At 37.1% G+C, this 23,542-nt stretch overlaps 1 pseudogene; it reads left to right on the top strand.

Annotated features, from left to right (window-relative positions):
* Positions 1-23,542, top strand: part of LOC108407809 (transmembrane 9 superfamily member 2-like) — a 75,159-nt pseudogene that overhangs the window by 672 nt on the left and 50,945 nt on the right.

Raw genomic sequence — 23,542 nt, forward strand, 5'->3', positions numbered from 1 at the left:
CGTCTAGGCTACGCCCCGAAATCTAGGCCTCGCCCCTCCCCCCACCTCTCTGCAGGTTCAGCCCCTCCCTTCTCCGCTTCCCTCTAGGCTCCTCTCCTCCCTCAGCCCCACGCTTACCTTCTCCACTTCTTTCCAGGGTATCCCCTTCCCTCTTCCTACTCGCCCCCACCCCTACGTTACCCTCTAGGCTCCACCCCTCCTCCGCCACTACCCTTTCTCCTTTCTCCTTAGGTTCTATCTCTCCCTTCTTACCTCCAGGTTCTGCCCCTCCCTTCCCTCCCGCCCTTCCTTCTCGAACCCCCTCCTACCATCCCTCTTTCATTCTAGGCTCTGCCTCTCCGTCGTGGCTCCGCACCCCTCTCCCCCTCTTCCCTCTAGGTTCCGCATCTCCCTTTCAGCTCCGGTCCTTAGCTTCCTCCTTCCTCTTTTCAGCAGATTCTGCCCCGCCTTTCCCCCCTAGGCCCCGCCCCTGTCAGCTCCGCCCTTCCCTTCTTCTCCAAAGGTTCTGCCCCTCTTCAAGTTTCATTCCAGGCCCTGCCCTTCTCAACCTCACCCCTCCTATCCCTATTCTAAGTTCTGCCCCTCTCTTCCCCCCTTCTTTCCAGGCTCCGCCCCTTACCCTGGCTCCGCCCATCCACCTAGGCCCCTCCCTTCCTTTCTCTCCACTGCAGGCACCACCCCTCCCTCTTGACCCTGCCCCTACCATCCCCAGTTCCCTCTAGGCCCCTGCACCTCCCTTCCCCACCTCTTCCAGGCATCTCCCTATCCTCTCCAACAGTCCCCAAATTCAGCTCTTCTCTCTGGACTCAGGCCCTCCTTTCCCCTTTTTCTTCTAGGTTCTGCCTCTCCCTCTCTGCTCCGCCCCTCTATTCCTCATTTCCCTGCGCCCCCCCCCTCCTTCCCCTCTTCCCCCTAGGCTCCGCCCCTGCCTCTCAGCCCCACCCTCTCCTCTTATCTTGGATCCCTTCCTTCAGCTTCCTCTGTTCTGCCAACTCCCTCTCTGCTCCTCTGTGTCTCTCCCCTTCCCTCTTCCAGGTTGGCTGCTTCTCTCAGCTGCTTGCCCATTCCTCAGCTCCTTCTCCCTCTCAGCTCCTCCCTCTCCCCCTCCCTATTGGCTGCTCCTCCTCCTCTCAGCTCTTGCTCTTCTTTCACAGCTCCTCGCCTTCCTCCTGCCCCTTGGCTTTTTTCATTTTTTAGTCTCTGCTTCCCCTCTTTTCCTGTGTAAGTCATCTTCATTTCAAGACACACAGTCACTGTGATTTTAGCTACAGCCCTACCATGTTTCTGTCACTCCCCACTCCTGTGGTCTCACACTTTTACCTCCTTAGTTCCTGTTAATCTACTTTGGTCTCCCTAGGGCCCTCTCTCTCAAACACCAAGGTAGTAATATTTACTGTACCCTTCAGACTTGTGAGAATAAAATGAGACAGCTTATGAAAAGCACTTGAGAACAGCACCTAGCACATGGTATGCTTTCAATAAATGCTATAAAATTAACTACTATCATTATTAGTTTTCTTTAGCCAGAGATTTCTGGCCCAAGTCCTTTCCTTGTGTCCCCCAACCGCCAATAATTTCTTGACTCCCTTCCTTGGAAGCCTGGTTTTTATAACTACGCCGACTCATTTTTTTTCAAATAATCAATTCAAAATGTATTAATGAATAAAACTTATTTTCTGGCTGTTACATCCTTAATTGTGTTCTACTTTATATTCTGAGAATGCACCTTCTGCCCTTGAAGGGTCTGTCATTTTTATGTTCAACATTCCAAACTTCCCTAATTTGGTAGTGTCCAGTCCCTTGATTATTTTTAGTTTTAAGAGTGTTACTATTACAAAAGCAGAAATATGCATGATAGATGGTTAGGAAATGTGGGTATGCAACAATGAGAAAAGAAAAACATTTCTATCAACAAGAGAAAAACCACGGTTGATACCTTAGCATATATTCTACATTTGTTTCTATACATATTCATACCCACATGTGTATTTTTAATAAACTTTATTTTTTGGAGTGGTTTTAGTGTCACAGCAAAATTGAGCAGATAAAATTTCCAAACACTCCTGCCCCCACTCATGCATAGCTTCCCTCATTATCAGTACCCACTCCTAGAGTGGTACATCTGCTGTTAAAGTTGATGGACCTCCATTGACACATCATTATCATTCACAGTCTCTAGTTTACTTTAGGGTTCCCTGTTGGTGGTGTACATCCTATGAGTTGGACAATGTATAATGATGTGCTCACCAATATACCATTCCAGAATGTCATATAGTTGGAATCAGAGTATATAGCCCTTTCAGATTCACTTCTTTCACTTAGTAATATGCCTTGAAGGCTCCTCCATATCTTTCATGGCTTGCTAGCTCATTTCTGTTTAGTGCTGAATAATACTCCATTGTCTTGATGTACCACAGTTCATTTATCTTGTCACCTTCTGAAAGATATCTTGGTTCCAAGTTTTGGCACCTATGAACAAAGCTTTTTATAAACATTGTGTGCTGGCTTTTGTCTGGACGTCAGTTTTCAACTCCTCTGGGTAAGTACCAAGGAGTGTGATTGCTGGATTGTATGGTAAGAGTGCTTAGTTCTGGAAGAAACTGTCAAACTGTCTTCCAGAGTGGTTGTACCATTTTGCATTCCCACCAGCAGTGAATAAAAATCCACATGCATCTTTTCTAAAATAAGATCATGATACACATGTCATTTTGTAACCTGTAATTTTCTGTTAACAACTCTGTCTTTCCACATTAATACATTTTAACCTTATCTATTAGTCAGTTCATAGTCATATTTCCCAGTTATCCCTGAAATACCCAAACCAGAGTCCAGTCTAGGACCACAAATTGCATGTTTGTTAGATTCTTGTGACTCTCTTGATCAAACACGGTCTTCTCCCCTCCTTTTTTTTTTTTCTCATAACACTGACTTATAAAAGGGACCAGTCTGTTTTTCCTGTGAAATGTCCCTCTTCCTGGATTTGTCTGCTTCCTGCCTTGTGATGGCATTTAGTTTGGTTAAACCTGAACCCTTTGGAAAGTATTTTGAAATGTGTATCAAAGTCTACAAAAATGTTCATTCCCCTTGATTGTAATGATCTTACTTCTTAGGATAATATGCAAGGACACAGGCAGATGAGAGGTTTTCTCTGTGAACGTCTCATCTACCTGGGTCGTTAGTCACATAGTATCCCTCCCTGGAGGGCACCAGTATTATCAGTTTCTTATGCGTCCCTCTAGGGATTTTATTAATAGACAAACAAATATATGTTTATATTCTTTTTTCCTCCCCCCACCTTTTTTAACACAAATAATAACATACTGTTTTCATCTTCATGTACCTTATTCATTTAAAAACATACCTTGGAGATTGTTTTGTATCATTGCATAAGGAACATCCTTGTTCTTTTTTAATGGTTGCATAGCACTACATTATAAGGGTGTGCTATAATTGATTTACATTGTCCCTTGTTTATGCATTTCATTTTGTTTCCATTTTCTTGATTTTACCAAACATTTCTGCACGTAGGAATATATCTGTAGAATAAATTCCTGGGAATAGAATTTCTGGCTCAAAGAATATATTCACTTAACAATTTTGATATTGCCAAATTGCTCTCCATGGAGGTTGTATTAATTTACACTCTCACCAAGTGTGCGAGAGTGCCTGTTTTTCCACAGCTTGATAACAATGTGTTAGAAACATTTAGATCTTTGACAGTCTGATAGGTGAAAAATTGTGGTATCATTTTAATTTGCATTGCTTTTACTAGGAATCTTTATTATTGAGAATTTTTTTCATATGATTAAAAGCCATTCCTGTTTTCTCTGAACTACCTGTATGTCCTTTGCTCATTTTTCTATAAGGTTGAATGTTTTTTAAATTGAGGTACGTGCAATAAAATACACAAATCTTAGTGTATGGCTTGATGAATTTTCACATGTATATACTCTCATGTAACCATTACCCACATCAAGATATCAAACATTCTCACTAATTTTTTTACCCTTCACCTATTTCATCCATCCTCCTACCCCCTGTAGGTTGAACATTTTAAAAATTGATTCACAGGAACTCTTAAATCAGGAATCGAGTCCCTTGTTTGTGACATCCTTTTTCCAAGTTTTGTGCCCTGTTTTGAAAGGTCTTTCCCATGCCAGCCAGGATTATAAAATAATTCTCCCATGATTTCTTCCATTACTTTTATGATTTGCATTTTAATGTTTAAAAAAGATTAATATTTCCTGGTGTAATATATAAGGATCCAACTTAACTTATTTATTTATTGTCATTTTGGTATCATTAATCTTCAGTTACATGAGCAACATTATGGTTACTAGACTCCCCCCATTATCAAGTCCCTACCACATACCCCATTACAGTCCATGTCCATCAGCGTAGTAAGATGCTATAGAGTCATTACTTGTCTTCTCTGTGTTATACTGCCTTCCCCCTTGCCTCGGATGCAGCTTAACTTTTGTTTCTAGATCGCTGACCAGTTGTTTTAACACCATTTTTTGAATAATCAGTTTTTTTCCCAACTTGTTTTGGGAAACAATCAAGGTTATTTTAAATATAGTAAGCTCCAAATATGTATTTTAAACATACAAACTTCATGTACTTTGTTAGTTTGGGACTCTAGATGAGGATTGTTATCCTTAATTATCTTCTGTCATTTTGGAAACTTTTGCATATTTACCTTTATAAAACTATAACATATATGTTGCTGTTGCTAAATTTGTGATTAGATTTCATTAAGTTCCGATACAATTCTCTTATTTTACAGAGTTATAGTATGGGAAAAGATATATATATATATATGGTAAGTATATTTGTTCCCAAACTTGATACATTTTCTACAGCTTCTTCTTTAAGAAAATCTAACAATATGGTAAAGATGATAGCAGATATTCAATTTTTTTTAAAGCAGTGTATGGAATTTTAAAAAAGAATAAAGTGATTACCCATATTCTGCTGTTTTAGTAATTTTAAAAATTCTGTCTGGTAAATTATCAAGAACACAGCTGAGATCCAGGGAAATAAGCAACAATGTCCTGTGAAGAGCCAGGAGAGATGCCATAATGTTCGTGCACTAACTCATGCCCTCAGTCTTTTCTACATAGTTTTAACAAATCTGGTTATTTATACCACAGATTGCAGGTTTGATTTTTAGCAGAGATGGTGGAAGGGAAGAAGGGAGAGCAGGCATAATGACAGCTAACAGCCAAAAAGAAAGAGATATAAAATATTTACAAACAAGTTTAAGTTCTTTGGTAGGGGTGACGGGGTGTGGGTAACAGGGCTGTGGGTAGTCATCTATTGCCATTTAGTTTTGGGGCAAATAGTTCTTCTCACTTCATTTGATACTGAGGATGTCATGGAGTCAAAGCAGGGGCAATGATTGATGTTCAAAATGACCCAAAATCATCAAAGAAGGTTAAATTGTGATCAATATGTTCTGTTTAAGATAGGAAAGAGTGAATGTATTTTGGAATGATTCTTATAAAAATGGTTACAATAATACAAGAATAACACTTGTGCAGGTAGCTTCAATGATCTCAACTTCTTAACCTGAGTTTCATGGACTCCAGGGGCCACATGAAGCCTCTTAAAACTGAACAGAGGATGTGGTGAGTATGTGTGCTTTTCTGGGGAGAGGGGGCCCATAGCTTTCATCATATTTTCAAAGGATTCTGTAATTAAAAAAGGTTAAGAATGGCTGAAGTATCTGAAAAATTTATGTATTCAGGGAACCTAATGGTGCCAGGTAAATGAAATGTTATGAACATAGCTATACTGTGTTAAAATTTTATAACTGTACTATGTTATAAATTTGTAACACTGTACTAAGTTATAAATTTTTAACTATGCAGCTCAAATTGGTGGGAGCAGTAGATGCAGTTACCTTTCAGTTGTTTCATTATGCATTTTGCAAGTGCTACCTTATTTTACTTTGTATTTTTAATGAATGTTTTTTCCTTCTTGTAATCATCAGTAGCATTATTTGTAAATAGATTGGGCTCAGTGCAATCTGTTCTACCTTACGAATATAATACGTAAGTTACAAGTATTATAATTATACCTGATATTGTGTTGAAAGGTGCCTCAGGTTATTAAATATAGTGAATGAAAGCCCTGTATATATTACAAAATGTGGTGGTAATTTTGTAATAAAGATAAGAGAAAATGATTATAATAGAGAGCTTTCATGGTGAGACAAATACTTAAAAAAATTAGGAAGTTGCCATATTTGATTTTTCTTTCATAAGAAGACAACTTATAAATTTACTACATTTAGAACTTAAAAAAATCTTTGCAGAATTGTACCTTATTTCTAAAATGCAGAGTAAGTAGGTTTATATGGAAGTTTTTAATGAAGGTGTTTAGTTTAGTAGTGAGCAGTTATTACATGATCAAGGTTAAGTATGATCAATTATTTGAGAATAACAACAAATGATGTACTTTTTAGAAAAAAAAGATTGTAGCTCCCTTTGGTACTACTTTATTTCCATTGATTAAGTAGAAATAAAATGAGGTCTGATTTTGGTTAAAATACCAGATGCAAATATAGGTAGGATGTTAGGTAAAATATTACACAGGTCTGTCATTTATTATATCTTCTATTTTACCCACTTTTCACCTAGTAACTAATCATTTGATGTGTCTTTGAGATTTCATTTTTTATATTTTCCTTTGATCAGAATTGAAAATTACAGTTTCTAAATGTCTGAGGTTAGAATTAGTGCAAGGCTTTAAACTACTGTTTGCTTAATTTTATGTAATTTGAAGTTTAACCCTGAAAATGCTGTTTTTTAAAAATGATTGTGATTACCTACATTACCAAAGTCAAGAGCACTACTATGAGCATTTTGAATAATGGATTCATAATTATCAGAGGTTAGACAATTTAAAAAGAAATACAATGAGGTCTATAAATCATAATTAGACACATTCTGGGCCATATTTTAGAAGCATCTACCATTACCAGTGGAGAGGCTAGATAGATCACAAAGACTGACTTTTTTGCTGATGTTTTTCATCTTACTTGAACCTTTCCTTTTAGCTTTGACTTCTGCAAGACTCTGGAAAGAAAAGCCCTTCTGAAAATCTTGGACAAGTATTATTTGGAGAATGAATAACATCCTCTGCTTATAAGGTTATTCAGCTGCTATTATTATTGAATATTATTTTCAAATAATTCTTCTTAAAGCTGCCTACTTACAATTATAACTAAAAGTCCTTGTTTTATAGGGAAGTAAAGAAAAAGGAAAGAAGGTAGAATCTGGTGTTGCCAGAAGAATGCATTAATAAGTGCTCTTTAAGCTATCTGCAGTAGTTAGTGTTTCCACATAAAGGTTTTCTCTTTCAAATTTTATTTTCCTTTTATAAAGAAAAAAATTTAATTTATTCTTGCATATTTTGGGTAGGGTAGTATAAGCAGGTGTAATTGGATGTAAGGCTAGAGTAAGGGCTAGAGTAAGGATGTTTTCATAAGCAGTGATGATGACGAAGGTATTAACTTTTTTCTTCTTTTTTTCCCAGCTTTGTTGAAGTATAATTCAGGTACAATAAGCTGCATGTATTGAAAGTGTTTAATATGATTTATGTCAATGTATGTATATACTTGTGAAACTATCAGACATTAGCTTCTTTTAAAGCTTTTTTTTTTGAAATAGTTATAGATACAGTGGAAGCTATGAAACAAAAATGAACAGGTAGGTCTCAGGTACCCTTTACCTAGGTTTGTTCATGCTAACATCCTGTATGACTATAATATGATATCAAAACTAGGGAAGTGACATTGGTCCAGTACACAGAGCTTATTCAGATTTGCTAATTTTACATGTACTCGTGTATGTGTATATGTATGTGAGAGAGAGAGAGATTCTTTGCAATTTTATCACCTGTGCCAATTCAGAGAGAAAGAGAGAGAGGCTTTTTGCAGTTAATCACCTGTGCAGATTCATGTACCCACCACCACAATCAATACACCATTCCATTACCACAAGGTTCTCTCATGCTGCCAATTTGTGGCCATCCCCTACCCTCCTCCACATTCCTTATCCCTGACTAAGACTAATCTCTATTTCTATAATGTTATTTCAGTAATGTTATACAAATGGAATCATATACTATGTAACCTTTGTGAGATTAGCTTTTTCAGTCACCATAATTCCCTTGAGATCCATTAAAGTTTGTTCTTTTATTGTTGATGGATTGAGACCCATTTGGGTTGAAATTCTAGGTTGTGTGTGTTAATAGTTGATCCTTTTTTTTATTGCTGAGTAGTATTCCACAGTTTGGATGTACCAGTTTGTTTAACTATTGACATTTGGATCATTTCCAGCTTTTGACTGTTATGAATAAAACTGCTTGAACATTTTTTGTGCAGGTAAGTTTTCATTTTTCTGGGACAAATACCCAAAGTGTAATTGCTGGGTGATATGATAGTTGCATGCTTATTTTTGTAAGAGACTTCCAGTTTTCCAGAATGGCTGTACCACTTTTACATTCCCACCAGTAGTATAAGTGATCCAGTTTCTCTGGATCCTTGCCAGCATTTGGTGTTGTCGTTTTTTATTTTAGCCACTCTGGTAAGTGTGTCTCATTGTGGTTTTAATTTGCATTTTCCTAATGGCTAATGATGTTGAACATCTTTTCATGTGCTTATTTGTCATCTGTATATCCTCTTCAGTGAAATGTCTCCCCTTCTGCCCATTTTCTATTTGGATTATTTGTTCTTTTACTGTTGAGTTTTCAGAATTCTTTATATATTCTCATGTGATTCCTTTGTTGCAAGAGTAGTTGACAAATAATTTCTCCCACTCTGTAGCTTGTGTTTTCATCCTCTTAACAGGGTCTTTCATAAAGCAAATGTTTTTAATTCTTATGAGGTCCAATAATCAAGTTTCATTTTTATGGATTATGCTTTATGTGTCTAGTCTAAGAAGACTTTGCACAGCCTTAGGTCTTAAAGGCTTTTTTCTATGCTTCTGAAATTTTAATAATTTTACTTTATGTATTTAAGTCTGTGATCCATTTTGAATTACTTCTTGTATAAGATGTGAGGTCTTGGTTGAAATTCTTTTTCTTTTCTTTTTTTTTTTTCTGCCTATAGATGCCCAATTGCTGTAGCCCCATTTGTTGAAAAGACTGCCCATCTTCCACTGAATTAGTTTTCTGCCTTTGTCAAAAAATCAGTTGGGCATAGTTGTAGAGGTCTATTTTTGGGTTCTCTGTTCTCTATTGATCTGTTCCATTGGTCTGTGTGTCAGGCATTAGCTTTTCAGTGATTAAAGTTACACAATACCTCTTAGGCGTACCATTGTCCTAGCAGAAAAGTGTACCTTTTCAAGAAATGCTTCCTTTGGATTGAGGAAACGTGACAGTGTTGTTCAACTCAGCTGCCAGTAAGGAATTTTTTGTTTAATACTTGTGTGATTTGAGGATATGAGGTACTAAATGTGACTCTTTTTTTTCCATAGGTTATTCTTGCTTATTATCTCCTGATTAATAACAGGGCCCTTTACCTTAATAATACCCCCTAGCTAAACCTTATAAATGAGAGATTTCATATTAAAAGTACCAAATAATCATTTTTTTGGTAGTAGCTTTATTGACAGATAATTCACATACCAAATACATTCAACCACTTAAGGTGTCCAATTCAGTGGTTTTTAGTATATTCACAGAGTTGTGGAACTGTCACTGCAATCAATTTTATTGCCACTTTTAAGTGAAGAGTCCTATATCAGAGTAGTTTTTAGGAAACTGCAGTGGATTTTATATCCCACCTTATATATTACTGAAGAAAGCAAATCCTTCTGGTCAGTGGTGAGAGCAGAGTGTGTGTGTGTGTGTGTGTTTCAAGTGTAATCATTTCTGGTATGAATTGAAACTTAGAAGAGATAGTGTTGAGGATTATGGCATAGTCTCTGAAGGAAAGTTTTATCTGTAAGATAAAGTGCTTATTTGGTACCATTTGAATTAGTAAATTGAGTCAAATCTCTTAATCTTTTTAATTGTTTCTTAACAGTTTTCTTTTAACGAGACAGAAATCTATATAAAAGTTGGTGTAAAATCTTACAAGATAGCAAATGAAGATCAAAAGAAAAAGCTGGCGTTTTTGAAGAAAGGGACCCAACTGAATTATCATCATCACTGGTGGGTTTGGCATCGCAGGTAACATGACTCACTTTTCAATTCCTTTCAGAAGTAGTTTTAATGAGTACTTGAAATTATCTACTATTTTTTTGTAACTCAACTTAGACTAAAAATTTGAACTTTAATACATGTAAGGTGATAGCATTGTTTGATGTGAAATGCCTGTTAAATCTTTTATTTTAAAAATACTGTTTCTATTTAGAATAATTGATAATATGCCAGTAATATGGTGTCGTGATATGGAAAATGGAAAAAGGGTTTTTTTCCTTCACAACAGGATTTCTGATAGGATATTTTATTCCCCAAAGTGGCATATTGAAAAATGCTTGCAATATCAGTGTAAGTGTTAAGAATTTACTATAAAAATATAAGAATTTGCTGCATTGCCATTTGCTTTTTATTCTAGTCACTTAAAAAATATTAATGGGATACCTACTTTCCTCTAGTTTTTGTGGTAGGTGTTAGGGATACTCTGACAAGCAGATATGGTCCCTGTTCTCTAGAAGTCCAGTCCTAAGTAGGGTGATAGACATCTAAACAAATCAGTGCAGTAAAATGTTATATGATATAAGAGACTAAGGGGCAAGGAGGAGATATTAGAATAAAAAAGTATTTGTCAGGTAAATGAGTGAGTAAGCATTTCTAGTAGGGAAATAAGTGTGATTAAAAACTTGTAAGTCTGAAACAGCATGCTGAGATTTGGGGACTGTGAGTAATTGAGCATGTCTGTGGTGTCAGGTTTCAGGTTTGGAGGGTGGGTACAGCTAGAGAAGAAGCTGAAAAGCAGGTAGGCAGAAGCGAGATCATGGAGAGAGGTCCTCTATGTAATGGTAAGTAAAGAGCATTGAATGTCTGTTATGTGCCAGGAGCAGTGTTATATTCCTCCCTATATAATAACTAATGTAATCCTTAGAAAAGCCCTGCTTCTAGAATCTTGCTGCTATTTTACAGATGATGAAACTCAGTCTCACAGAGGGTAAGTGACATAACTAGGGGCATACAGCTGATAAGTGGTGGAGGTAGAATTCTAACTGAGACCTTTTTAGCTTGGAAGTCTCAATCACAATGTTTGAAATCTGTCTTGAGGTTCTCAAACTGTCTTCTACTGGGCCCTAGGGTAACTGAAGTATCCTAGGGCTGTGGTGGAGGCTAACGAAGAGGTGGAATGGGCATGGAAGAGCTCAACTTGGGCAGCACTGCCTTTGATTGTTTTTATATGTGGAACAGTGATGGGGACGGAACGGAAGGGCAAGGGAGGACGTATAGGATTGACTGCCAGGTTTCAGGTTTGGTTGTCTAGCTTTCCTGTCAGGAGGGCAGTGCTTTTAAGTTTCAGTCATGTATGCACCACCTTGGTGATTTTTACCACATCCAAGGCACCTATATTATTATTTATCTATTTTTAAAAATTGTAATTTAACTTCAATTTCTTTAGAAAGGAAGCTATAATATCCTAGAAATTACGGGTTTAGTGTACTAGTTATATTTTTTATTCATCTAATTTCAAGGAAAGAGATAAAAAAGTAGAGTGCAAATTGGTTTTTCATTTTTTACCATAAGTCATCTCATACATCCCCAGTGATATGTGTTCTTCACAATGGGAAACATTGAGACAGGGAATGTGGGAGGAGATGAAGCAGGCAACTGCTTGATTGACAATTCCTTTCAAGTAAGGGAAAAGTGGCAGAAGCGGCACTAATGAACAGGAGAAATTTTGGTTAATATAGGCTGTGTTTGATATTATATTTGAAAGTGGGTTCTTTGGGACCATTTAAGGACCACGTTTTTGAAGATCAAGTCCTGGAAGAATAAAGGGAGCAATAGGATGAAAGAGTCCCAGTTGGCCAGAGCAGCAGTAACTTATCTACATTTGTGGGGTGCCACCCTAAAATTACCAAGGGTAAGTAAAACCAACAGTTGCCTTTCTTTATCCCTTTTCTATATAGAGGAACTCTTTCTTGTGTAGTTTCTCAATTATTTTTATTTTAAGGATATTTATTTGGTATAGATGTCGATGTCTTCTTCCTCCTCCCTGCTTTATACATAAGCTCCCTTTCATCACAAAATTAAAGCTATGTAGACAAGTTTCAAAAAGTTGTATTGCAATTGATCAATTTTGTGGGAATAATTATATCAGCTTCTCTCAAAGTGAGGTCTGAGTGTTTCTGATAATTTTTCAGGAGTCTGCAAGGTCAAAACTATTTTCATAATATTAAGTTGTTATTTGCCTTCATTACTCTTGTTCTTTCATGTTTGTACAGTGGAATTTTCCAGAGGCCGTGTGAAGTATGATGATGCCATCACTCTGAAGACTAACAGAATGTGTGCTTCTGTATTCTCGTGTTTTAAATTTTTCTCATTTGAAGTTCTAATGTGGTCAGTATGGGTAGATAACAACCCACATGAACAAAAGCTCTTTAGGGTCCTTAATAATTTCTAAAAGTAGGAGTCTAAAAAGTTTGACAACTGCTGAATTAGATGTTTAGAGTCAAAGTGGCAAATGTGGTTGTCTGATCAATAAAAAGGCTTTTTTTGTTTTAAACTCATGAAGTACATTCATGTTGTACAACCACCACCATGATTACAAAAGAAATATGTTTGAAAAAACCTCATATAACCCAGAGGCATAAAGAGCACAAGGTGAGAGTCTCCCTATAAACCTCCTCAACTTTCATAGATTCTTTTTATGTATATATAATTTCTTAATCAAAGTGTGATTATTACATGTAATTCTGTAATGTGCATCTTTTTCTTCACTTAGAAGTTTATAATGGACTTCTTCTCATACATACCTACAGATGTATATATATCTAATATGTATATATGCTAGATATATAAACTCTCAGAGAGAGAACACAAGAGGAGGAAAGATTTTTTACTTTCTGATAATTTCCTAGTATTCCATTGTACAGATGGATCATAATTTTTTATCCATTTTACCATGATTACATATTTTCAATTTGTGTTACTAATAATGCTACACTGAGAAATTCTTCAACCTCTCTTGAGTCTTATCTGTAAAATGGGAGTAAGAATAGTGTATCCACATAGGGTTGTTGTGAGGATAAGTAGGATAATACATGTGAAGTGCTTGAAACACTGTCTAGTACTTAGTAGACACTCAATAAGTGGTCATTATTTCTGTACAAATATCTGTGTACTCTTATTTAAGTATTACTTTAGGATAAATTCATGTAAGTGTAATTGCTGAGTCAAAGGATATGGAATTTAAAAAAATCCCTTTTTGTTGTAAAATACAGATATAGAAAACCACACAGAACAGATACAGAGTTTGATGAACCACCTTTGTAAAACCCAACTAGGTCAAGAAATAGAAATTGGTCAGCCACCCCAGAAGGAATCCATGCATCTCTACCCATTTTTAACAGCTTTCATTCCCCTAAGGTAACCACTATCCAAACTTTTATCCTTATCACTTCCTTGGGTCTCTTTTATAGTTTTATCATCCAAGTTGATGTCCCTAAAAACTATAGTTTAGATTTGACCATTTTATGTATCTCTTTTCAATATTTTATTATAAGCATTTTCCAACACAGAAAATTGAGTGAATTATATACCCAGCACATAGATTCTACAACCAGCATTTTTCTGTGCTTGATTTATCATATGTTTATCCATTTGTCGTCCCGGTGTTATTCATCCAATCAATGATCTGTGTTCTTCTATCCTTTATTTCCTGCAAATTGGCAGATGGACCCAGCAGCTTGATCACATTTAGGTTCAATCTTTTTAGTGAGATGAGGTAGTGGTGTGTTCTTTCTTTCTTGTTAAGATATCATTGATATACAATCTTATGATGGCTTCTCATAAACAACACAGTGGTTTCAACATTCACCCATATTGTCAAGTCCTGACCCCCTCCATTGCAGTCACTGTCTATCAATGCAGTAAGATGCTATAGAGTCATGACTAGTCTCCATGCTGTACTGCCTTCCACGTGACCTACCTATATTGTGATTGAGAATTATGGTGCCCCTACTCCCCTTAACCTACCCTACCCACCCTCCCAGCCCCTTCCCTTTGGTAACCACTAGTCTGTTCTCAGTGTCTGTGGGTCTACTGTTATTTTGTTCCTTCAGTTTTGCTTTGTTTTGATATTCCACAAATGAGTGAGACCATTTGGTATTTGTCTTTCTCTGCTTAGCTTATTTCACTGAGCATAATACCCTCTAGATCCATCCATGTTGTTGCAAATGGGAGAATTTTCTTTTTTATGGCTGAATAATACTCCATTGTGTATATGGACCACATCTTCTTTATCCATTCATCTATTGATGGACACTTAGGTTCTTTCCATATTTGGCTATTGTAAGTAGTGCAGTGATAAACATATGGGTGCATATGCCTTTTTGAATCAGGGATCTTATTTTCTTCAGGTAAATTCCTAGGAGGGAGTTACTGGGTCAAATGGTATTTCTACTTTTAGTTTTTAAAGAACCTCCATATTGCTTTCCACAGTGGTTGAACCAATTGACATTCCCACCAATAGTGTAGGAGGGTTCCCCTTTCTCTGCATTCTCACGAACATATGTTGTTTCTTGTCTTTTGGATATTGGGCATTCTAACTGGTATGAGGTGATATCTCATTGTGGTTTTAATTTTAATTTCCCTGATGATTAGTGATGTGGGGCATCTTTTCACGAGCCTGTTGGCCATCTGTATTTCTTCTATGAAGTGTCTGTTCAGATCCTCTGCCCATTTTTTAATCAGGTTATTTGTTTTTTGTGTGTTGAGGTGTGTGAGCTCTTTATATATTTTGGATGTTAACCACTTATTGGATAAGTTGTTTACAAATATATTCTCCCATACTGTAGGATGCCTTTTTGTTCTACTGATGGTGTCCTTTGCTGTACAGAGCTTTCTAGTTTGATGTAGTCCCATTTGTTCATTTTTGCTTTTGTTTCCCTTGCCCGAGGAGATGTGTTCAGGAAAAAGTTGCTCATGTTTATTTCAAGAGATTTTTGCCTATGCTTTCTCCTAAAAGTTTTATGGTTTCATGACTTACATTCAGGTCTTTGACCCATTTCGAGTTCACTTTTGTGTATTGAGTTAGACAATCATTTAGTTTCATTCTCTTACATGTAATTGTCCAGGTGGTGTGTTCTTTCATCAGAAGGCACTTGGTGTATCTTTTTTCAAAATGAATTTTTTATTTAGAGCAGTTTTAAGTTCAAAGGAAATCTGAGCAGCAGGTAACATGAATTTATTCTCGAGAAACAGGAGCAGGTGGAGTGAGCGCTTCCCGACCCGGAGACGAAACCCTTTTTCCCTTGCAGTGTCTGTCCAGCGCCCTCTACTGACAGCTTCATTCAGCCACCTTGCAAAGGAAATATTTTCATAATAGAGGTCAGCAAGCAGAGTTTGGAGATGAAGGGCAGTAAATAAAAAACTGGCGTACCTTACATGCACGTACTGATCAATGCTCTGATCAAAGAGAGCCCTCTGCATGTCTTCAGATACTTTGGCCCCAAAAATCTAGCGCCCGTGGGCTCTCCAGACTTTGATCTTTGTTTTCTCAGCTCGGGGAGACTGGTGCTCTGCTTGGGTACCCTTTCTTTGCACCACAACCTGAAAATTCTGGCAAATAAGCTTGAGGCAATTGTAGAACTCACCTTATTTGTTTCCCTTCTCTTGTTGATCATTCTTTTAATGTTCTTTGTTATCCAAGGTCTGAAAATTTGTTTTATTTATTTTACTCATTTTTTTTTTTAGTTGTGTTTAAGGTGAAGGAGCAAATCTGGTCTCATGTTATTCTGTCATGTCTGGAGGAGAAAATCTAACCCCCTTGCTTTCTTTTTGCATATATTTGCTTGGCATAACTTCACATATCCTTTTATTTTTGACTTTTCAGATTCTGTTTGTTTTAGATGTACCTCTTGTGGACAACGTATTTTGGAGTTTTGCCTTGTATTTTCTGAAAAATCATTTCCTCTTAGTAGGTAGGCATTAAGGCCATTTACATTTATATATATGACATTTGGTCTCAGTTCTGTTGTTGTATGTTTTGTTTCCTATTTTTATATTTCACATTTTACTGATTCTAAGATTCATGTTTCTCCATATTTTAACATTTATGAAATCAGTATGTGTCTTCCAGTTGTTGGCATGTCGAAGTTTAATTGGCAGTGTTTTCTTAACAGCACATAAAATGATATTTTACAATTGGTGGCATTTCAGATTCCATGAAATTTAATATTTTTTGGAAAAGTAAATATGGTCTGCATTTTTATTGTTGTAATTCTTCTAAAATTTAAGATGGTTTGTATTTTTGTTATATTCTTTTCATTTATACTTCCCAGTCAACCTCTTTCTTTAGAGGGTATTGTGCAGTTTCATGATTATGTGTCTAGTTATAGATTTTTGTTTTGCTTTGTTTTTAATCCTGTTTGTAATACCTTGAGGTTCCTGGATTGGTATCTTTTACCAGTTCTGGAATTCTCAGCCATTGTCAGTTATTTTCTTTCCTTTTCAGGCTCAAAATTAAGATATATTCAATGTTCTTATTTTCTCCTCCATGTCTCTTCACCTCCCTTGTGTACTTTCTGTTTCTTTTCCATACTGTGTTCTTCTGGCCTGGCCCCCAGTCCCTATACATTTTCTCTTCACTTGTTTCTTAAACATAGGCATTGAATATTAATTTCAGTAATCATCTTTCTCATTGTACAAGTTTTATTTTGTTGTTTTTCAAATCTCCTAGTCAATATTTTATATACTTTTCTATTTCGTGAGCATGCTTTTTAGCTCATACTTGATTTCTTTTCAATGTATTACATTTAGTTGATTTCAAGTCTGCCTCTGATCATTCCTGAATCTGAAATCTTTGCAGGTTTATTTCTGCTCGTTCTTGATCATGCTGCCCCTTTTCCTTGTATGCTTCATTCTTTTGACTATATACTCATTGTCCTCAACACCTGTTTGTGTAGTTTCTTTGAGTCCTAAGGTCAAAGTAATTTCCCCCAGAGAGGACTTTCATTTACTTCTGCCAGGCATCTTTGGAAAATACTAGTCTGGGATCACCTTAAAGCAAATTCACAACTTGAACTGTCTGGGGCCACTTAGCTGACATGAATCCAGCCTGCAAATCTACGTTAGGCTGACCTATGTTCACAACTTTTCAAGGACAATTTTCTTTTGCTACCCACTATTCCTTGTTCTGTTTAGCATCAAGGCCATCTAATCTATAATCTGTTGGGGTGTGGAGCAGGTTTCTTTCTGTCTCTACCCTGAGGGTATTGCTTTTGGGAGGAGTTGGTGGTCTCAGATTAATGTGCAGAAGGTCTCATATTAGGCTTCTCACCCGGAAGGGCCCTCCCTGAGCTCTCTTCTCTTCATCCCATCAGGCTCTCCAAACCGAAGCTCAAGTTTGTTTAGATCAGCAGGTGCGCTTAGGGCAATAGCAGCTTCAGTGCTCCCTTACCCAGATTACCTCTCAGCTTTCTCCTTTCCCTTAGTATTTGGCATGGTGGTTTCTTACTTTCTTGTTAGCTTATGTTGCTTTAAAAAGTTTTTAATTAAAAAAAAATATTTTTTAGAGCAGGTTTAGGTTCACAGCAAAATTAGGAGAAAAGTACAGAGATTTCCATGTACCTTCTGCCCCACACATGCACAGCCTCCCCCATTATCAACATCTTCCCCAGAGTGGTACATTTGATACAACTGGTAAACCTCCATTGACACATCGTAATCGTGCAAGTCCATAGTTTACATTAGGATTCCCTCTTGGTGTTGTACATACTATGCTCATGTTGGTTTTAAGGAGATATTTGTTATGCTGTATTTACTATTTGTAGTTTTCAGCAGGAGATTTTGCCCAAATAAGATTGGAATTGGAAATTTAATTATAGTTTTAAAGCATGATTTTAACATCTAGAAGGAAGGAAACTAACATTTAATGACCTTATTCCATTCCCAGTGCTATGCTGGATCTCTCTGTATTTCTCACTAAAACCAGTTAACAATTTTATGAGGCAGTAGTAGCCTCATTTTACAGCTTAGGAAACTAAGGCCCAGATAGATTGACATAGCAAAAGACTGTATGTGACAAAATCTGAATTCCGTCCCAATGTTTTTCCGTCCAAATTCTGTTCTCTTTGCACCATACCAAACTGCCTTTTGTATTATTTGAGCACCTACAGGATATTAGCTCTGAGGACATAGTTAAAAAATACCTGGCACATAGTAGATGTTAAAAAATACTTGCTGAATGTATGAATGAATGAGCCAGACCAAGATCCTAGCCTTGTGATGTCCTGGGGGACGAAATTTACCAGGGGTGTAAACACGTAAATACACTGATTACAGTTTGATGTGGTAAGTGACAGAGATATAAGATGGTTGCTATGGGAGCACAGAATAAAGATTCTTTTTAGTAATTTAGCAGGTCATAAGTAGAGGCTGTGGTGGCCAATAAGTCTGGAGAGATAAACAGTATTCAGATTCTGAAGGACCTTGTTCCCACTTTACCTATCATATTAGGTACTTTCTTTGTGTCCAACAATGGTTAAAGTGCTTTTCATGGGTTGGTTTAATCCTCACAGACCCTTTTAAGGTAAGTACTGTTATGACCTCTACATTATTTATAGGTATGGAAGCCAATAAATACACTGGGAGGTTAAGCTATTTGGCTGAGCCTGTGTGACTAGGGCATGCCATACCTGACCTTTCATCCTAGGCAGTTTGATCAAGGAGTCCACATCCTTAACCACTCTGCTTTGCAGCTTCTATTAGTATATATCGTGGACATACTTCTGAACCAATACATGCAGATCTACTAGCTGCATTTTATTTCTCTATATACTTATAGCATATTTCATTTAACTGTACTACTGATAGATATGTTTGGTGGTTTCTAGTTTTTTTGCAATTAGGGACAGCACTGCAGTGAGCAGTACTTACTCTCCACTCCAAGCTGATGCTGATGCACCCCCACATGGCCACTCTTACCCTTTTCTTTATTATCACTGTTTAATGATCGCTAAAATTCCTTCAGGGCCATCACCCTCAATTCTGAGATTTTCAGAGCCATAATTCTTAATCTAGGAGTCCTACGTGTTGTAGATTGTTCAATATGGTAATTGACAAAGCTCATCTGTACTCATTTTCTGAAGATTGAAGGCCTGGGCAACAAAATAGCTGCTATTTATTGAAGGCTTCCTATGCCAAGCACTGTGTTGAGTACTTTACATATATCATTCTATTTAATCCTCTCAGCAACCCTGTGAGCAGCCTTCTTACTGTCCCCACTTCTGAAGAGAGGAAACTGAGGCTCAAAGAGGTTAAATGACTTGGTTATGGTCCTGTAGCTAGGAAAGGGCTGTCTGCAAAGCCCACATTGTTAACCCTTGTTTTAGTTTGCTAGGCCTGCTGTTAAAAAGTACCACAAAATGGGAAACTTAAAATAACAAAGAATTTTCTTGTCTCATAGTTCTAGAGGCCAGAAGTCTGAGATCTAAGTGTCAGCAGGGTCGGTTCCTTCTGAGGGCTCTGAGGGAGACTGCCCCGTGCCTCTCCTAGCTTCGCATGGCGGCTGGCAGTCTTTGGGGTTGCTTGGCTTGTGGCTGCCTCCAATCTCTGCCTCTGTCCTCACAAGGCCTTCTCCCTGTGTGTCCCTGTCTTCACATAGCCTTTTCCTCTTAGGAAGACACCAGCCCTATTGGAGTAGGATTAAAGCCCACTCGGCCTCATTTTAACTTGATTTTGTTTGCAGAGACCCTCTTTCCAAATAAAGGTTACATTCACAGGGACTAGAGGTTAGGGCTTCAACATACCTTCTTGGAGGACACAATCCAACCTATAAAAACTTTGATACAAATGCTGCCCTAAATTCCCAGGGAAAAAGAGTCATTCACTCTCCCTTAACTGTTTCTACCAGAAAAGAGCAGTCAAAATTTTTCTTTCTTCTGGAGGAGAGCACTGGTTCTCAAAGTGTGTTCCAGGACCAGGAGTGTTGGCATAGGGAACTTGTTAGATGTACAGAATCTCAGGCCTCCGCCTAGACCTAGTGACTCAGAATCTGCATTTTAATAAGACCCCTGGGTGACTCGTATGAATTCTCAAGTTTAAGAGGCACTGATCTAGGAAGTTTGGATAATTATCTTCAGATATAGTTGTGGCTACTAGGGAGTGAACTACTGAATACGTGGCTGGTTGGGAGAGTTGAATGCGCTTTTTGTCTGTTTGATGCTTCTGATTATAAATGTAATAACGCCCTCCTTATAGAAAATTTGGAAAGTACAGCAAAATATAAAGAAGCAGTAGAAAACTATTGCCTGTAATCTCACCACCTAGAGACACTGCTATTAACATTCTGAACATATCCTTCTACTTTTTCTTGCCTCGTCACTTTTGCCATGAATAATGTCCAAACTCTTGATATGCTTAAGCTTTATATGCTGATAACATTTTATTACTTTATTTGTATTCATAGTTTTGTGTGGTTAAAAATCCAGAAAGACCTGCATTTATGAATTTTACCATTTTGCAATATTCCTTTGTAACAACTTTGAGACTATAGAATTAACTAACATCTTAATTTTTATTATTATTATTATTTTTATTAAAGTATCATTGCTATACAATCTTATGTTGGTTCCAAATACAGAACACAGTGGTTCAACAGTCACGCATATTATCAAGTCCTCACCCCATCCAGTGTGGTCACTGTCCATCGACATAATCAGATCTAACATCTTAATTTTAGGCCAGATGCACATGGCTACAGTTTTAATCTTACAGAAACACGTTTACTTCGTGGTATGCTTAATTTTTTTTATTGAAGTAGAGTTGTTATTCAATCTTATATGGGTTTCAAGTATGCAACACAGTGGTTCAACAGTTACTATGTTCTTAATTTGTAGCTCGATTTTTTTAGAGCTAGTGTATTTCGTTTTTATTCCATGATCAAATTCTGTGTTTTTTAGTTTTTAGAAGTTTAGACTTCTTTAAAAATTCTTTATCCTTTTGCAGTCTGACTTCAGCAAAAGTAATACTTTCTACCTCTTCAACCATGTTGATATTACAATTATATATCATAGGGAAAGTGAAGCAAATTGGGCATTGCAAGATTGGTTACTGCTAGAGTTGATTGAACTCAAAACGTGATTACAGTGTCTTTTTAGTTACCTCCATTAATTTAAAAATTAATTCAAGATGTAGGAGTTCTCAAATAGAATCTTCATTTTTAGGATGTATGTGTGATATAACTTTAGACTTACAGTTTGAAAAATTGCATAGCAACTTTATCCCCTTCCTGTAGTAAGCATCGAATACTGTGATTTGAGGAAGAATTGACAGATCTGGAGGAGAACAGACTTATGGAAAGGATCCTAACTCTCTTCTTTAGTTGCTGCCATATGACAGATTAGATTTAGATTTGTGCTTCTTCAGAGGACAGGTCTGGTATCAATGGAGTCTAGTAGCAAGTATCAGCTGAGTATCAGAAAGAATTTGCTGACAATTAGAGCTAACGGTTGAATAAGCAATCTCAAGAATTGGTGAGTGCTTTATCCCTGGCTGTCTGTAGGAAGAGCCTGGATGACCCAGCTGATAGGGATTCATAGACATCCAGCATAGTATCTGGTCCCTAGTAAGTAAGTGCTCAATGAATTATAAAGGGCAATTCTGCTTTGGGTAAGAAAATGGACAGGTGATATTTAATGTTCCAACTCTAAGGTTTTTTGAAACTGTTGGATAAGATTTGTACTCTTCAGTTGAGATAGGCAGAGAGGGGAATATATCACATAATGTATAAAATCATGATTCATTATGGGCAAAATATAAGACTTGAAATATTAGGACGAAGGAAGTTATCCCTTGAAACTTATGTGAAGTATATTAAAGGAGGCAAGTGTAGTATAGTTTTCTGGAATTAGGAAATTTGGATTTTAAACTCTTCATCTCTGCTGGTTCCATTTTGGAAGTCAATCCTAAGTTCATAGAAATGAACCAGACTTCATTGTGTTTTTTTAAGGATACTATCTTATTTTACTTTAGCCCAGGTGTTCCAAAGGAAAAGAATAGTTAGAGAATGTATTATGCTAAACTTTTGACCATGGGTAGGTTAACTTGATCTCTCATAAGCTTAATTTCCTCACCTGTAAAATGAGAGAGGTGAATTAGGAGTTTTTAATATGGACTGTATCAAACACCGGGGAATTTTTATTGATGTGTATTTTTCTAGGCAAAAGGGTCTATTGAACTTCATTCAAGAAACAGGCCCCAAATGGTGGTACTTTCCAACTCTGATTTATCTCAGTAAAAAGATATTCTTTTTAAATTAGTAACTATATTAAAATTTTTGAAGATTATCTTTATAAGGTGTTGTAGATAGGAAATGAAGAATTGAAAGGAACAGGGCATATTTATGAGTAGCAGCAGTGAACATAGCTACCAAGAGAGGCCAGGAAATACTAACCACTGCCAAAGGTGATCACCTATGCTTTTTTTGTGCGTGTCACTTCTAATATCTGGCAGCAGAATTTTAGGACGACGGACTGTGATGTCTGAGTCAGGATGGCTGCTCATGTTGAAAGTCATTTGGTTAGAAAGGTAGTAAACATGAAAAGTATGATCATACAGGAAGCTATTCTCATCAGCTATATGAAAACTGAACTTAATGCTTTACAGTCACATCTCATATTCTCAGACTCAGAATAAAAAAGTCAAGAAAATTAGTTTTTAAGGTTGTATTTTTCTACATTGCTCATAATAATAGATTATGCATGCATGCAATAAAACTTCAATCTAATCAGGGCAAAGGTCGTTTATTTGGGCCCCCTGAGAAGGAGGACTCTGTTGTAATAGCGCTTTTTCAGAACTAGGCAATCTGTTCAAGGTCATAGAAGTGAGTTAGGCCGAATGGTTTGGGAGTCCCATAGTCCTGGGTTCTCCTTGAGGTGCTGTGCCTGCTGATTTCCCCGATGGTTACCATAGCTGGTCATTGTTTTTTCCTTACAGTACTTGCTTCATTTGGCTCTTCGGTTACCATTCATTCCTGGTTTTCTCCTGCCTCACTGGTTGCTTGTCTATCTTCTCATTTCTCCCACGTCTTAATGTTGGAGGGTCCCAGGACTCATAGTCTTTGAACTTTTTCTCTATTTATACTCTCACCTTGGTGATGTTATCCTGTCTCATAGTATTAAATACCACAATGACACTTAGCTTTCTAGACTTGTCTATTTAGCTGTCTGTTTGACATGTCCACTTGGATGTCTAATAGGCATTTCACACCTACCATGGCCAAAAATGAACTTCTAATCTTCCCTCCAAACCTGTTTCTCTTGTCGTCTTCTCTGTCTCAGTAAATGGGAACTCCATCCTTCCAGTTGTTCTGGCCCCACATGGATGGCATCATCCTCGA

This window comes from Manis javanica, chromosome X, assembly GCF_040802235.1.
Source record: "Manis javanica isolate MJ-LG chromosome X, MJ_LKY, whole genome shotgun sequence".
NCBI lineage: Eukaryota > Metazoa > Chordata > Mammalia > Pholidota > Manidae > Manis > Manis javanica.